The sequence below is a fragment of the Chrysemys picta genome, chromosome 2 (assembly GCF_011386835.1).
Source record: "Chrysemys picta bellii isolate R12L10 chromosome 2, ASM1138683v2, whole genome shotgun sequence".
In the NCBI taxonomy this organism is placed as follows: domain Eukaryota; kingdom Metazoa; phylum Chordata; order Testudines; family Emydidae; genus Chrysemys; species Chrysemys picta.
In genome coordinates, this window is record NC_088792.1 from 252,332,688 (window position 1) to 252,348,615 (window position 15,928).

Below are 15,928 nucleotides of genomic sequence, written 5' to 3' on the forward strand. Positions count from 1 at the left end.
AAGTGATTCCCTCAGGTGCTAAGTAGACAATAAATCTCCTACCTCCAAATATAATAGTGAACAGTGGCACTGGATTTTTTAGAGTGGGAGTGCTGCAACCCCTCTTACCTCTGTCCGCGCCCCATTGCTCTCCTGTAGAGCTGGGGCCGGGAGCAGGGCCATGACTCCGGTTTGGGAGGACATGGACAGGGCAAGGGGCCGAGGCTGGGGCTACAGCTGGGGGTGGGTGCGGAGCCCCAGGCGAGGCCAGCAGCTGGGACGGGGTCTGAGCATGGGGCCAGCAGCCGGGTGCAGGGCCGGCAGCTGGGACTGGGGCCAGAAACCGGGACCAGGATTGAGCATTGGGCCAGCAGCTGGGACCGGGGCCAGGCACAGGGCCGGGCGTGGCGCCAGCTGCTGGGCACAGAGCAAAACCCTGTGCAAAACCTGAGGGTGCTGCAGCACCCCCCACACCCTTAGTTCCCTCGCTTATGGGTGTGAATAGGATGAGTCTCTTTCTGTCCTATCCTCAACAATACAGGCAGATCCTGAGTCAGTGTTCAAATTCACTCCTTCCTGGTCTTTGGCTTTTAGGCAACTCCAAAACAATAATGCAATATAAACCTCTGCATGTTTCCTTCTAGATCTTGGCTGTTTCCCTCCAAGACCTCTTTTGGCCTAAGACACATAGCTACATTTTTATCACCTGGCTGGTTCCAGTTGGACCCATTTATAAGCGTGTCTCAGCAGTAATAACCCTGAATCTTAACGTAGAATTTTGGCTCAAGGTGGTTCAACAGAACATCCCTGCTTTACAGTACAGGGTTTTATAACCTGTTACAACTGAGAGCTTGGTCAAATAATTTAATCTTCTTTAAGTACCATTCCACAATGTTAGAGTTTTGATTAGATTGCTTTAAAACAAAGACCATACTTGCATATAACCACACAACTGCAATAAGTGCTGTTTCAGACCTAGTGAAAAGAAAAGTTGCAGTGGTTTAATTCAACAACATGTTAACATCAACAATACAATAAAAACCTCCCAGTCAAGACTAATTCCAACACGTGGTTGGCAGGGGTGCTGGAACAATTTTTAGAGTGGGGGTGCTAAGAGCCATTGAACCTAACTGTAAACCCTGTATATAATGGAAACCGCTTCAAGCCAGGGGGTGCAGCAGCACCCCCATTCCCTCTAGTTTAGCACCTGTGGTGGTTGGGCATCTGAGAAGTAGCTGAACCCACCAGGAGTGAGAAGAATGGCTCCTTAGTGGTTCTGTGGTAAGCAGTTAGGTGGCCAGACACAGTCAGCCTGTGATTGTCTGGCAAGGGCAAGGACCTCAGCAGTCATCTTCAGAGAGCCTCAGCAAGGCAACCTAGGAACACATGATATTGGTGACAGCAGGGGAAACCAATATATCATTACTGAATTAAATAAATACTCTGCTAAAAGTTCATTCACAAGTAGTAATGAATATATTGCATCATTCTGTCAATGACTTAGTGATTTATTATGAGCATTTGTCATCATGTTCTTACTATATTACTAGTATAAATATTTTCTACGGACTTCTTTATGTTCATTTTATGTATTTATTTTACAATCAATTGATGTATAGACGAGTGCATTAGATGATAGCTATTGAAGACAGCTGATCTGCTTTTCAGCACATTTGTCAAAGTTATACAAATACAGTCAGAAACCTGGATATAACTTTTGCAATGACAACTGAATATGCTTGTATACATGTACTTAAGGTTCAATGTTTTTTAGTAAGTAAAACATTTTCCCTAAGAAAAATAGTTTTGGAAAGGTGAGTTTGAAACAGCTCTACTAGTCCAAACATGTATATAACTTATGATACAGTATAGCAGTTAGAAAACAGTCTGTAAATGGTTCCCAGAATTTGCTATCTTAGATGAAACTTTAGTTATTGTAAACAGTTTGTCAGCTAAAGTTGATAAGTAGATGTTGTTTCATAGAAACATTTTATTTTTTCAGCACGCAGGAAGCCAGATTGTCACTCTATATTAACTTAGAGATTAAAAAAAACTACAGCTAGTAGCTAGACTTGGAAACCACCAATTAAATGGGAATAACAGGATACATTAATACACTTCTTGCCACATGAGTGGATTATTTTGTACATTTTTGGCAACTAACGAAAAATGATATTTCTTCCAGATTTTAGGTAATAGGATCCTAGGAGAAATAAGCATATATCACTGAGCCAGTGGGAACAGGCCTCAACTTTACCCCCCAAAAACAAATTAAAGAACTGTTCTTTCCTTTTCTACAGTAACTAATTATCTACAGTTTTTTTTAATTCCTGCTAGAGCAACACGCACAACCATTGTCATAGTAAATCTAATACTGGACTTGTATATTTAGTTCTTCACAGGTAGGATTACATTAGATACAGCTGAACTGATGATTATTTTTGGCCAATTATCTTCTTGGACAAAGAATAAAGATGCCCATGTTGTTTTATTACTAAATTACTTGCTATTCCTACCCATTAATTCTTACTTTAGAACAAAAATCCCACATATTTTTTCAATAATTTATGAAATATAACTTGTCTTATAATTTGCCTTAAAAGTACAATTGTAAGTAAAACACAAATTCTTCTGTGCCAAAATCCTGTTTCCCTAACATTTTCTTGGAAAGAAGATAGTTTAAGTATGAAATTATTAAGCTTTTTGATTTTTTGCCATTTGGAATAATTTTCAGTAGAACATTTTATTCGGTCAAATTAAGAAATATGATGTAGTCCCTCTGCTGAATGATAAAACAGAGTTCAAGATTTTTCTTTTGAGTTTGCCTGTCTATTTGTCTTTCCCTTCCATTGCTTGTATGTTGTGATGAATACTGTGCTATAAATGCTCTATAAATATAATATATTTATACATTTAAAAAAAAAAACAAGCCTCACTTAAAAAAAAAATTCTAGCTCCAAAGGCAACAATTGTACCCATTAGCAAGGTCAGTGATTTGGAGAAACCTGGTAAATAGCAGCTACCAGAAACCCACTAGAATAGTATCTCTAGCAGGTGATAGATTAGTTGGAACAAATTGGAACCATTGCACTTCGGCAATCCTGGTTTCTTTCAAACTGTTTTAAAAATGTCGTCATTTTAATACACAATCTCAACCCTGTAGAACAGTCCACAGCAGGTTAATTTGAATCATATGATGTGTCACTGCCCTCAGCTGACATGAGCTCCGTTCCATGTGTGAAGCCATAATAAATCCATTCCCAACCGAAGCAAATTCCCTGTGAGAAGGTGAACTAATCCAGGCCTCACACTGGCATGTTAGCCCTCTGTAATTGAAAGCAGGGCCACCTGTTCCCAGCACAGTTAGCCTATAGAGAGAAAATTAGCATTAGATCAGATACTTAATATATTGAAAAATCATTCATACTTCTTGCAAGTTCAGCTGTGGGCTGCTTAACATGACATCATATATAAACCTAGGAATGTGCCCACTTGATCCCATTTTAACAGTTTTGTTAACCATGGTGTTTGTTAACTTTGAAATGAGAATTTTTTGATTTAATGAGAGCAGACACGTGAGAAGGGGAACTGGCCAGGGTGCAGACTTTTCTAATTAACTCAAGGTCATTTTCAAAAACATTTGAGCTCTCTGGTATTTTTTTCATTGTTCTTTTAGAAACAAGTTTTGAACCACTGACGTTGTAGTCATGAAATGACATTTATTTTATTAAGAGGACAAACAGAAATATGTCAAATAAATATAGTAGTGTGCACATTATTTTTTATTGACACAATTATTTTTATTAAAAATCACAATTCAAGAATTCAATGGGGTGTGAAGATAATGCAGATAAAATTTTCAAAAGTGACTTAGGTACTTAGCAGCCTAAGACTCATTGACTTTAAATGAAACATAGACTCCTAAATGCCTATGTCACTATTGAAAATGGGACTCAGGCTCTTAAGTCACATAGATGGTTTTGAAAATATTACTCTATATCTTTTCCATCATTTTGAAGTGTCTTACATGCTTTTAAAGTCTACTTTTACCTTTAGCTGATTCTTTTTCTCCTCTTAGGATTTTTTCATTTCTATCTTCCATCTTATCATTTTTAATAATGATATGAACAGGGCTTTGGGCCTGTCTACACTTAAAATGCTGCTGTAGTGCTTCAGTGAAGACACTACCTACGCCAACGGGAAGGTCTCCTAGTGGCGTAGGTGATCCACCTGCCCGAGAAGTGGTAGGTAGGTCGATGGGAGAATTTTGCTATTGATCTAGTGCTGTCTACATCAGGAGTTAGGTCAGTTTAACTGCATCGCTCAGGGGTGTGGATTTTTCACAGTGTGGACCAGGCCTCTGAGTCACAGGCTCTAGGATCCTTTCCAGGCTCTTCCCCAGATTTGCTGGGTATCCTTAAGCAAATTACTAAACTTCTTTGTGCCTCAATTTCCACATCTGTAAAAAGGGAATATTAATACTTAACTACTGTTTGCCTTCATGATGATGCCGCCATACACATCAACTGTATTTGTTTGCCTAGTCACATAGCCCCTGAAACATTTTTGAAAAGTAGTTGGTAGTTAGAGTCATGTACAATTCCCTCAGTATCAATATTCCATAGATCATCTATGCAGCCCCTAGAGTCCCTGCAGCACATGAATTACAGGCAGGAGAGAGCTGAGAGAGAGACCAGGAATGTAGGCTTTTGTAGTGCTAATTAAGAGTATATGGTTCCCTAAAGTCATAATCCACCTTATTGATTCTGCTCTTGATTCTTCAGTCCCAGCAACAAGTAAGGGGGTGTTTCTGATACTGGTGCTAGTACTGGTTAGTATCAGGTTGGAGACGGAAGGATTCTGAGCCTAGGGATGGATTTTTCTATGTCCAGAGGGCTGTGTGTGCATGCACAATAGGTGTTCAGAATAAACCAAGGCTAGGTAAGAAGAGAAGGGGTTTTCCGCTTTGGGGACAGGTGTGTGTGGGAGGGTGTTTCTGTGCGGTTGGGCTGGAGAGAATTGGGGAAATTCTGAGCCAGGAGTGGAATGGGTTGAGTTGCAGGATTAAAGCAGGAGGGAATAAATTGATGGTGTCAAGGTGATAAGAAGCAGATGTTAGGATAGAGCTAGACCGGAGGGGGTGAGGTACTGGGGCTGGGAAGGAACAGTGAATGGACGACAGGGGAAATAAATACTGTTTTCTCCTACCTTCATCTTTTCAGTCATGTGTCCCAATTTTTAAGTTATTTCTCAAAAGGGGGAAGAGAAAAAAAGGTGCCCCCTTCTCCTCACAAATCTCTCCCAAAAAGGCTTCACTGTGACACTCCTGAACACAGTGTCTCAGTTTTCCACTTTTTAAATACGATTGACTTGCAGAGAAGGGAGGATGGGGGGAAGGTACTTGCTCCCTACAGCCCCATCCATTATTTTGAACACCACGATGCCATTAGACTGATCCATTTTAAAATAATTAGGCTGACAGTGCATTTCATAGATTCTAGGACTGGAAGGGACCTCGAGAGGTCATCGAGTCCAGTCTCCTGCCCACATGGCAGGACCAAATACTGTCTAGGAATATCCTTGTTTCAGATAAGCATAAAATACTCTTTATGGCTCAGGAAAATTGCCTAAGGTGGTTGTGGAATCTCCATCTCTGGAGATATTTAAGAGTAGGTTAGATAAATGTCTATCAGGGATGGTCTAGACAGTATTTGGTCCTGTCATGCGGGCAGGGGACTGGACTCAATGACCTCTCGAGGTCCCTTCCAGTCCTAGAATCTATGAAAAGGCTCTTAATGCCTATGATGGCTACAAGGTCTTCTCAGAAAGGGCCCAAAATGACCATAAGACACTGCTTCACAGCATGCTCCTGCATTAGATCCTGGGAGACCTTTTCCTAAAGAACTCCTGCGAGGCATGAAAAAACTCCTTCGGTGTTTGACTTCCAAGTCTTCCATAGGTGCCAAAGCCTGAATCAAAATCTGAGATTAAAAGAAGAGTCATTTTCTTGTAAAGGCATCCGATGATGAACCATCTAAACAATTGGATTGGCTAAAGATCTGAGTTCTATGTGGAGGAGAGCTGGCATGTTCAAGGGGGACACATGATTAAACAAAATGTAGTACTCCAGATGCCAGATTTGACCAGACCCCTGTGTGATTGGCTTTTCTAGATCTTAGGAGCCCCTAGAAAGGGAGGGCTTCCTGGGATCCAGGCTGATCATGTATATCAAATATATATGAAATATATTAGCCAAAGCATTAGGGAGCCAAAATGCCCTTTGAAGGCTCTGGTAAAATCTGGAATAAAATCCTAAACCTAAGCATTGTTTTTTTTCCTGTTTCGTTGTTTGCTTGTCTCCTCTCCCTTCATGTTTATTTCAGTGGCTCTCCATGGAGAATTCTTCACTTCTTCCCCTCTTTTCTCCATTCTTCCTTCCATTCTCTCTCATCTTCTTACATTTTCCCCTCATGTCCCTTTATCTTCATAGAGGGCCCTCTCCGTTGGTGATTGGAGGCAGAGTAAACCTTTTGTTCTAGCTGGAGTATAGACCACCCATATTTCCCTCCATCCAAAGTAATGTGAACAGCTGGCTACAGACATCTGTTTGTGACAGAACTTTTTCAGGCATCTTAACTAAAACTCTTTCCTTACCCAGTTTTATTTGGAATATAGGATTTGTTAAAGAAAATCTGCAAATGTTTGGAACTTTGGGGTTGAGGTTTTCTAATGTATTTTCCTGTCCCATCATCCTGCTGAGCCAAAGATAGCAGACAAGTAGAAGAAAGAAAAACCAAGGCCAAGAAATGCATTGTGAGCTCATGTATATCCTGGCACAGGGGGCCTGGCTTGTTTATCCTTGTCACGTGGTCCACTCACTGCAGGTGGCGCCTCCTCCTGGCCTCTCTGGGGATTATCTCTTTCCAGATCTGAGGCCCTCTTCTGCATGCCCTGCTGTCACTCTCTCTCTCTTTCAGTCTCTGTGACTCTGGGTGCTCCTTCTTTGTGACTTGGCCTTTCGGCCAGGTCACTATATGTATTTCCCTTTCCGGGGTATCAAAGTCTTTCCTTACCAGCAGTCTTCTCACTCACTGTCCCTATGGTGCCACTTCCTCAGTGGCTGGTAGGGGAACCTGGGCCCACCCTCTACTCCAGGTTCCAGCACAGGGACCCTCTAGTCAGCAGCCCAGATCTGTTCCATCCTTGATCTTCACTGCCTTTTCCCTGAGCCTGTCCTTACCTTCTGGCTCTCTCTCCTTCTCTTTCCAGCCCCATAGCTCCCCCCTCCCAGGGAGCAACTGTAGGTTACTTGCTTCTACAGCTCCAAACACACCTCCCTTGTTCCAGAGAATGAATGCAGACTACTACCCTGCAGCCTCTTCTCTGCTGCCGACTTCCCATTTTTGTAAACCCAGCCCAGCTCGTTCCTCCTCAACTAGGCTCCCTCATTATTTGCCCCAATCCCAGTCAGAGGATTACTTAAGCCACCGAGATTCCCCTTAGTTGTGGCCTGTCTGGCTAATTGGCCCTCTTCTTAGTCTACATTAACCCCTTCAGGGCAAGTGTGGGGTGAACACCCCATCACAGTTCTGTCGGAATCCCCAGTGACAGTAAGATTCCAGACTTGTATGGAATGCTGGTGCCCCCCATAATGACTATGGGGAAGATTCCACATTGCAGCCAGTGCATGGGGCAAAGGCTATGCTGAGCTGGCTGAGCAGGCACCAGTACTGTTCTCCTATCCCTTTTCAAGCAGGATCCAAAGCAGGAGGGAGCACCAGAGACAACATAAAAGCAGACTGTGGAGAAAATGTCTGTATTAGTTCAGAGTCTTGGCAACACCTCCTCTGCAGTTGTTTCTAACTCTAGTAGCTTCTCAGACAACCTCAGTCATGCTGCTATTTCCCCTCTAAAACCAGCCCTGCCCCAGATTGCACTACAGCTGCAACAGGAAGTGACTACTTCCCTGTGTGTTCTCACCGCTCCCCAAAAAAACGATAAACAGTTAATATGAGTGCCACCAGAAGTAGTGCCATGACTGCTTGTCTGCCTGGGGAAGCAAGCAGCCTATATCTCCGCAAACAAGGGACTATCCTACCCTTACTGTTGGGGGAAACCATGCTCATCCTGTGCCTCGTATTCTGCCCAGGTTTCCCTTGACAGTAGTCAGGATGGACTGTTAAAGTGACCAGGATCCAATTCCATCATCCTCAATAAACAGGAGCCTTAGTATGTCAATAGGACAAACAATAGGAAAAAAATCCTGCCCTTGAGTCTCATTCTGCTCCCCAGAACCTATCCGTTCCCAACATAAAAAGTGTTAACAAGGGAAATCTGAGGAAGGTAAAGACAATTCTGAGACCTAATTCTGATTTGTACTCAGAGTGGCTCTTTAGTTATGAGGTAATGTCTGAATTGCAAGGCGTGAATCTTCTCAAAATAAAGATGAAGAAAAGACTAGTCATTGCACTGCTCTCATTCGTCACTGGTCCAGCATCATAAGAGTCTCTAATAAAAGAAATCCAAAAGCTAGAGGAGGCCTCATAAATTGTTGTTAGCTCACCATTCCCAATTTGGATCAAGGTAAGAAAGACAAAGAAACTGAAGGCAAATATTTCCCCCTCCTGCTTCTTTTAAGATTATGTTAAGGAAAGTGTTATGTATGGTTCAAGTGTGAACTGCACATGTGAACTCTCTCTATCCGTGAGCAGTTCTTTCAAGTGACAGGCTGAATGACACCTGGTGGACTTTAACTGCCCAGATATCTGTTAGAAAAGTAATATGGCAAAACACAAAATATCCAATACGTTCTTGGAATGTATTAGTAACAACTTTTTGTTTCGGGAAATAACCAGGAGGACAGCCATATTAGACTTTATTCTGACCAACAGGGAGGAATTGGTTGCAAATCTGAAAGTTGAGGACAAACTGTGTGAAAGTGATCGTGAAATGATAAATTTCATGATGCTATGAAAAGGAAGGAGTGAAAGCAGCAAAATAAAGGCAATGGCCTTCAAAAAAGCAGATTTTAACAAACTCAGAGAACGGGTAGGTAAGGTCCCATGGACAAAAAATCTAAGGGAAAGATAGCTCAGGAGAGCTGATAGTTTCTCAAAGAGACAATATTAAAGGCACAACAGCAAACTGTCCTGATGCAAAGGAAAGATAGGAAAAATAGTAAGAGGTCAATTTGGCTGCATTAGGAGCTCTTTAATGACCTGAAAATCAAAAAAGAATCCTATAAAAAAAATGGAAACATGGACAAATTGCTATGGATGAGTTGAAAAGATTAGACAAACATGTAAGGCAACATCAGAAAGGTAAGGCACAAAATGAGTTACTAGCAAGGAACATAAAAGACAAGGTGAAGAGGTTCTGGGAATACATTAGGAGCAGGAGAAAGATGAAGGAAAGTGTAGGGGCCTCTACGTAGCATGAAAGGAGAGCTAATAAGGGATAACATCTAGAAGGCTGAGGTGTTTAATGCCTATTTTGCTTCAGTCTTCATTTAAAAGGTAAATTGTGACCAGATACTTAACACAAGGGGGGAGAAATGCAAGACAAAATAGGGAAAGAATAGGTTATTTAGAATATTTAGATAAGTTAGCTATATTCAAGTGGGCAGGGCCCGATGAAATTCACACTAGGGTACTTAAGGAACTAGCTGAAGCAATCTTAGACCCATTAGCAATTATCTTTGAGAACTCAGAGAAGGTAGGTGAGATCCCAGAGAATTGGAGAAGGGAAAACAGAGTGTCTATCTTTAAAGGGAGGAACAAAGAGGACCCCGGGAATTATAGACCTGGAAAGATACTGGAACAAATTATTAAACAATCAGTTTAGCAGCACCTAGAGGAAAATAGAGTTATAAGTAATAACCAACATGGATTTCGCAAGAACAAATCATGATAAATCAACCTAATTTCCTTCTTTGACAGGTTTATTACCCTACAAATTGGGGGGAAATGTAGATGTAATATATCTAGATTTTAGTAAGGCTTTCGACACAATCCCACCTGACTTTGTCATAAACCAAACTAGGAATATGTGCTCTATGAAATTATGATAAAATGACAAAACTGGTTCTAAAACTATACTCAAAGAGTAGTTATCAATGGTTCGCTGTCAAACGGGGAGGATGTATTTGGGGGGTCCTGCAGGGGGCTGTCTTGGGTTTGGTACTATTCAATATTTTCATTAATGACTTGAATAATGGAGTGAAGAGTATGCTTATAAAATGTGTAGGTGACACCAATATGGGAGGGGTTGCTAGGACTTTGGAGGACTAGATTAGAATTCAAAATGACCTTGATAAATTAAAGTCTGAAATTAAAATATGATGTTCAATAAAGACAAGTGCAAAATCCTACACTTACAAAGGAAAAAATCAAATGCAGAGATACGAAATGTAACTGGCTGGACAATAATACTTCTGAAAAAGATCCGAGGATTACAGTGGATCACAAATTGCATATGAGTCAACAATGTAATGCAGTTGCAAAAAAGGCTAATATTGTGAGGTGTATTAACATGACAGTTGTATGTAAGACATAGGAGGTAATTGTCTCACTCTTCTTGGTACTGATGAGGCCTCAGCTATAGTACTATGTCCAGTTCTTGATGCCTCACTTTAGGAAAAATATGGACAAATTGGAGAGAGTCCTGAGGAGAGCAACAAAAATGATGAAAGGTTTAGAAAACTGACCTACTAGGAAAGGTTAAAATGAGAAAAGACTACTGAGAGGGGGGATCTGATAGCAGTGTTCAAATATGTAAAAGGCTGTTACTAAGAGGATGGTGATCAATTGTGCTTACTGAAGGTAGGATAACAAGTCATCTGCTTAATCTGCAGCAAGGGAGATTTAAGTTCGATATTAGGGAAAACTTTCTAACTATAAGATCGTGAAGTATTGGATTGGGCCTCCAAGGGAGGCTGTGGAATCCCTGTCATTGGAGGTTTTTAAGGACAGGTTAGACAAACACACCTTTCAGGAATGGTCTAGGTATATTTGGTCCTGCTTCAGCACAGGGGGCTGGACTAGATGACCTCTCAAGGTCTCTTCCAGCTCTACATTTCTTTGATTTTATAAGAGACTAAGGCCATAGAATATCACGGTTGGAAGAGACCTCAGGAGGTCATCTAGTCCAACCCCCTGCTCAAAGCAGGACCAATCTCCAACTAAATCATCCCAGCCAGGGCTTTGTCAAGCCTGACCTTAAAAAGCCATGTCTGCACTTACAAGCTTACAGTGGCTTGTAAGAGTGCTTTTGTAGCCTCATTATGCCTACTGGAGAGAGCTCTCCTGTTGACATCATAAAAGCAGCTCAATGACCGGTGGTAGCTATGTCAGCGGGAGAGCGTCTCCCACTGACATAGCACTGTGTACATGAGTGCTTATGTTGGAAAAACTTACGTCGCTCAGGGGTGTGTTTTTTTCACACCCCTGAGCAACAAAAATTTTGCCAGCATAAGTGCCTAGTGTCGGCATGTCATAAAGTGGTTGTCTAGAAACAGACAGTTTGTGCCCATCAGTCTTCTAAGTTCTGAAGAAGACTATTCATCAGGAAGAGGATATGTAATAGATTGATCTGGATTTTCCTCCCCTGCCCAGACTACAATTCTGCAATATTTAACATCCCCAAATCCACAGCATGATTGGGGGCACCCCAGCCTAAGGAGGCAGTCCACATGAGAGGGCTCCTGCAGAGATGTGCGATTTGAAAGAACTGATCCAGTACCCTGAAAGAAAGATGTTTTACATCTCCAAAATTAAAGAATTCAGGAAGGACAAACAACTCATCTCATATCTACTTCAGATTTGGGCCATAGAACCTGTCCTATCAAATGACTGATCCTGTGGAATCTACTCAATATTCTTTGTGATTCTGGAAAAGTATTACGATATGCAGCCATCTTGGATCTTGAATTGCTCAATGTGTTCACTTGGAAATCTAAATGCATTATGTAGGCTGTAAATAGAATCCCTACCCCTTCTGGATTTTTCTGTCATTGATAGATACATGTCCCCTTGTCATTATGGTATATCATCATAAGTATATATGCTTCTGAAACTACGGTAGGCACTTTCAGTCAGGACCCTGCCTTTCAGTCCACCACCCTGACAGGCTTCCTAGATTGGGAGCCAACCTCTACCCATTGTTCATCAGATCACCCTCAAGAAAGAAAAGCAGCCCAGTTATGGCAGCAGCTATAGAAATATGGCTTTATGGCAAACAAAGAAAAAGTCACATTTTTTAAATACGAAGACTGCAACTTCTGGTGGGTCATGTTAGAAAGTCTTCATTTTGAAAAAGAAACTGAGGAAGATTACAAATTATTCATCTAATATTAGAAACCCCACTGATTTGTCAGATTTCTAATGCAGCTAGCTAGTAGTCATGCTGGTATCATTTGGAACCAACACTTCCCACAATCTAACTCTCCATCAGATAACTATTTCTTAGAAGAGTTAAGGTGCTTCTCCAGTCCTAATAGTTGAAAGCTCTATTCCAGACAGATATTAGTTTTCTTTATAGTAGGATTAAATCTTGTGGTTATGAAGAAGTTTAGTATTTTACAGCTTTGGAAGGTGGTGTTCTGCAAAATACTCAGAGGGGATAGTCCTGTGTCCCAGCTGGGTAAAAGGACTGGTTTTCCGCCAATCCTCTGGGAGAGAGGGGAAAATCCATTTAAGATCATGGGATACTCTGGGTCTAAGAAAAGAAATTCTCAGCAAAGAACACATTTTACTTTCTCCTTGCTTCTCTCTCGTTACTGCTCTGTGAAAAAATCCTATACTTATGAGAGCTATGACTTTTTTACACCCGTATTTTTCATCATGAGGTTTCTTTTCTGATTCACCAAATTAAATGTACAGAGCCTAGCACTGTAGGTACTATATAAATTAATAGAAATAATGACCTATTATATTTTCAATTCTGGCACGTCTCAGGATCAAGCCCACTGACTTCAACAGAGCTTAGGGTACTTAGCACCTTGCCAGGATGAGGCACTTTTTTCCTATTCTAAGTATGGGGAAACAATGTAGTACTCAGATATAACTGTGTCATAACTGTGGCAAATATAGACTTTGTAATGGTGAAACCTATCTGTCTGATACCTAGGCATTACAAGTACAAGGGGGAAGGGATGTGATGTGATGTGACAATGGTTTGAGCATTGGCCTGTTAAACCCAGGGTTGTGAGTTCAGTCCTTGAGGGGAACACTTAGGGATCTGGGGCCAAATCAGTACTTGGTCCTGCTAGTGAAGGCAGGGGGCTGGACTTGATGACCTTTCGAGGTCCCTTCTAGTTCTAGGAGATGGGATATCTCCATTACAAGTTAAAGTATATTGCCTTTATCTCCACAGTAATTGGTAAGGATACTACAACATGTATAAATATTAATATTTTCAGAACTGAAGTATGTAACTCATATATTTTCAATTTTAAGATATATTTATATTTCTTATCTACCAAAAGCAAATAGTCATGGTTCTGTCAGTTTCCCAGCATTTCAAACAGTCATCCAGTAACTAACTTAGCCATGGATTCTAGGTTAGGATCTATTGGAAATGGCACACCTACTGCTGAGAAAACTGACCAAAAAAATCAACCTTTGAAATGCTAAGCAGGAGACGAAATACAATATTGCCTGGTATTATTTTAACAGATTGGTCCATGTATGTGTAGAATTTTTCATTCCATTTGTTGGGGTTGACCAACACAACTCATTCATGGCTCTGCCACTTTTGAATTACACAGTCACCCCTAATTCATGGTAAAAAAAGACATCAACACAGAGCATACACAAATATTTCACAGAGAGAGAAAATAGTCAGTGCTGTAAATTTGCACCTATTTTTGGTACACCTTCAATAATGAAATGACAAAGGAAGAAATTGTTTCAGACAGAATTTTCAGAGTGCTGCTTATACATTTTCTTTTATAGATGTTATGATTTTGTTAAAACAGGCCATATTGAATCCATTGGGTTTTTTGTAATAGATTTCAAAATACATAATAAATGTAAGTAATATGATGACTAATGGGTCAAGTGAAGTTGGAACATTTTAAATGAGAAAATAGCTGGAAATAATTTTCAGGAAACTATTCCAGTTGATTTTTGGTCCCCCACAAGGTATACGTTAACATAAACTCCATAGAATCGCCTTTGGGATCGGAATTCCCTCTCTGATTTCATTATTGCAACGTGATTCTTTTCCTTTCACCGTTAAGTCATCTCCTGGTGTGGTGGGAGCATATAATAAGTGTAATTTATTTATGTTTGTCTAATCTCCTTTTAACTCAATAGTCATTTCATCATTCTGTTTCCTAGTAGCTGTTCAGAAAGTTGTGAAGGGTAATTAGAAACTAATAACTGACAGACCTGGATTTACTTGGTAATCTAAAGGCAAGGGAATGGAGAGAAAAGTACAGCAAACAGGAAAGCAGATTAATTAATTGCACTTTTTACTGGAAGAAAATATTTTTCCATGAGATCCTCTAATACAGTTTATTCGTATGTAGTTATGTAATTTGGAATAGTCCACTTTTCCCCAGTTCGTTAAGGATCCCTTTATTGTTTATTTGCAATGGGAGAGCCTCAGACCAGGATGGGATGGGAATTGCATATCCTGTTTTGAATCTGATTCTGTGCTTCAGGGCAGAGAATTTGCCCTTCAGAAGAGAGCTAAGGTAGCTATAAGCCACCTTTGCTCCCTCCTGATTCTAGTGTAACTTAGATAGCTTCCCACCCGTGTGCCATGGCTTGTGAAGGTGTCCTCAAAGGACAGTCTGCAGCTGTCTTTCTTAGTTCTTGCACCTGGGGAATTCTCTCCCACCTCTATCCATGGTTTTTAGTGCTCCTTTATGATGCAATGGCCCTTTTACCTGGCATGAAGGGGCCAAGTAAGGGGTTGAAAATTTCACCCATTATGATCTTTATCTGCTGCTGTAAGATGCCACCAATCTCCACTGATATATATTCTGTCCATCACTTAAACAAGTTTTTCTCAGAGTGAATGTTAATGTTCCTTTCATAGTGTTAAGGGGAAACAATAAAATCACGTAGATTGCTCAGTTTTATTTTTATTTTTTATGTTTTACTTAAAATGCCAAAGAATCTTGTTGCATAATCTTTGTCATTATGAGATTGTTAAAATATTTGCAGTAAAGGCTCCAATGTTATATTTTCTGCAATTATGCTCTTAGCTGACCCACCAATTTCTGTTAGGCCTGATTCACTGTATAATAATAACCTAATATAAAACTTTGTCATTTTATCAGGCATGGCATGACAACATTTTTTGCAGTGTGACACACACTGTTTCAGTGTGGAAAACAGGGAAGCCATCCACTTACCCTGGCTTGCTTTGCTCCTGTGTTTTAGTGCTGACTGTTTTTTTTATTGCTTTTTGGATGAATTCAGGGTTTATGAAAACAAGTGACTAACAGCACTAATTAAATACAGACATAATGAGACAGGTGCTGTGCAAGTTTCCTACTCAGCTCTGCAAGTGCACCTCAGTCCAATCTCTCTGACTAATCTATCCCTATATCTTTCTCTGTCTGAGAGATCCCAAGAGAGTACTACTGGGCAATTACTCATCTCTCCTTTAAGGCTCTCTCATGCAGAATGCTCTAGGATTTTATCTTGTCACCTCTCCTGTGGAACATGTATATTAGGATGCATTTATTCTTGCTGTTTGCAGACATAGAAAATACTGCTACAGGAAAGCATCAATAGTCAAATATGCTCTTGAAAAATAAGGTCTCTCCCCTCCAGTTTAGTTTCTCACATGCTTAACTGTGAAGCAACACCAACAAATATTTTGAATTTGGTCCATAAGTGCAACTTCATTGATGTATAAAGATGATCTAATAGGGTATGATTTTCCAAAATGTCTAGGTGATTTAGGAACCCAAATCCCAGTGGCACTTCAAAAC

The 15,928-nt window shown here is 40.5% G+C and overlaps 1 protein-coding gene across 13 annotated transcripts in view; it reads left to right on the plus strand.

The window, feature by feature from the left end:
• The window catches only part of VPS13B (vacuolar protein sorting 13 homolog B), a 943,390-nt gene that overhangs the window by 763,939 nt on the left and 163,523 nt on the right, over nt 1-15,928 (plus strand). The window lies entirely within an intron of this gene.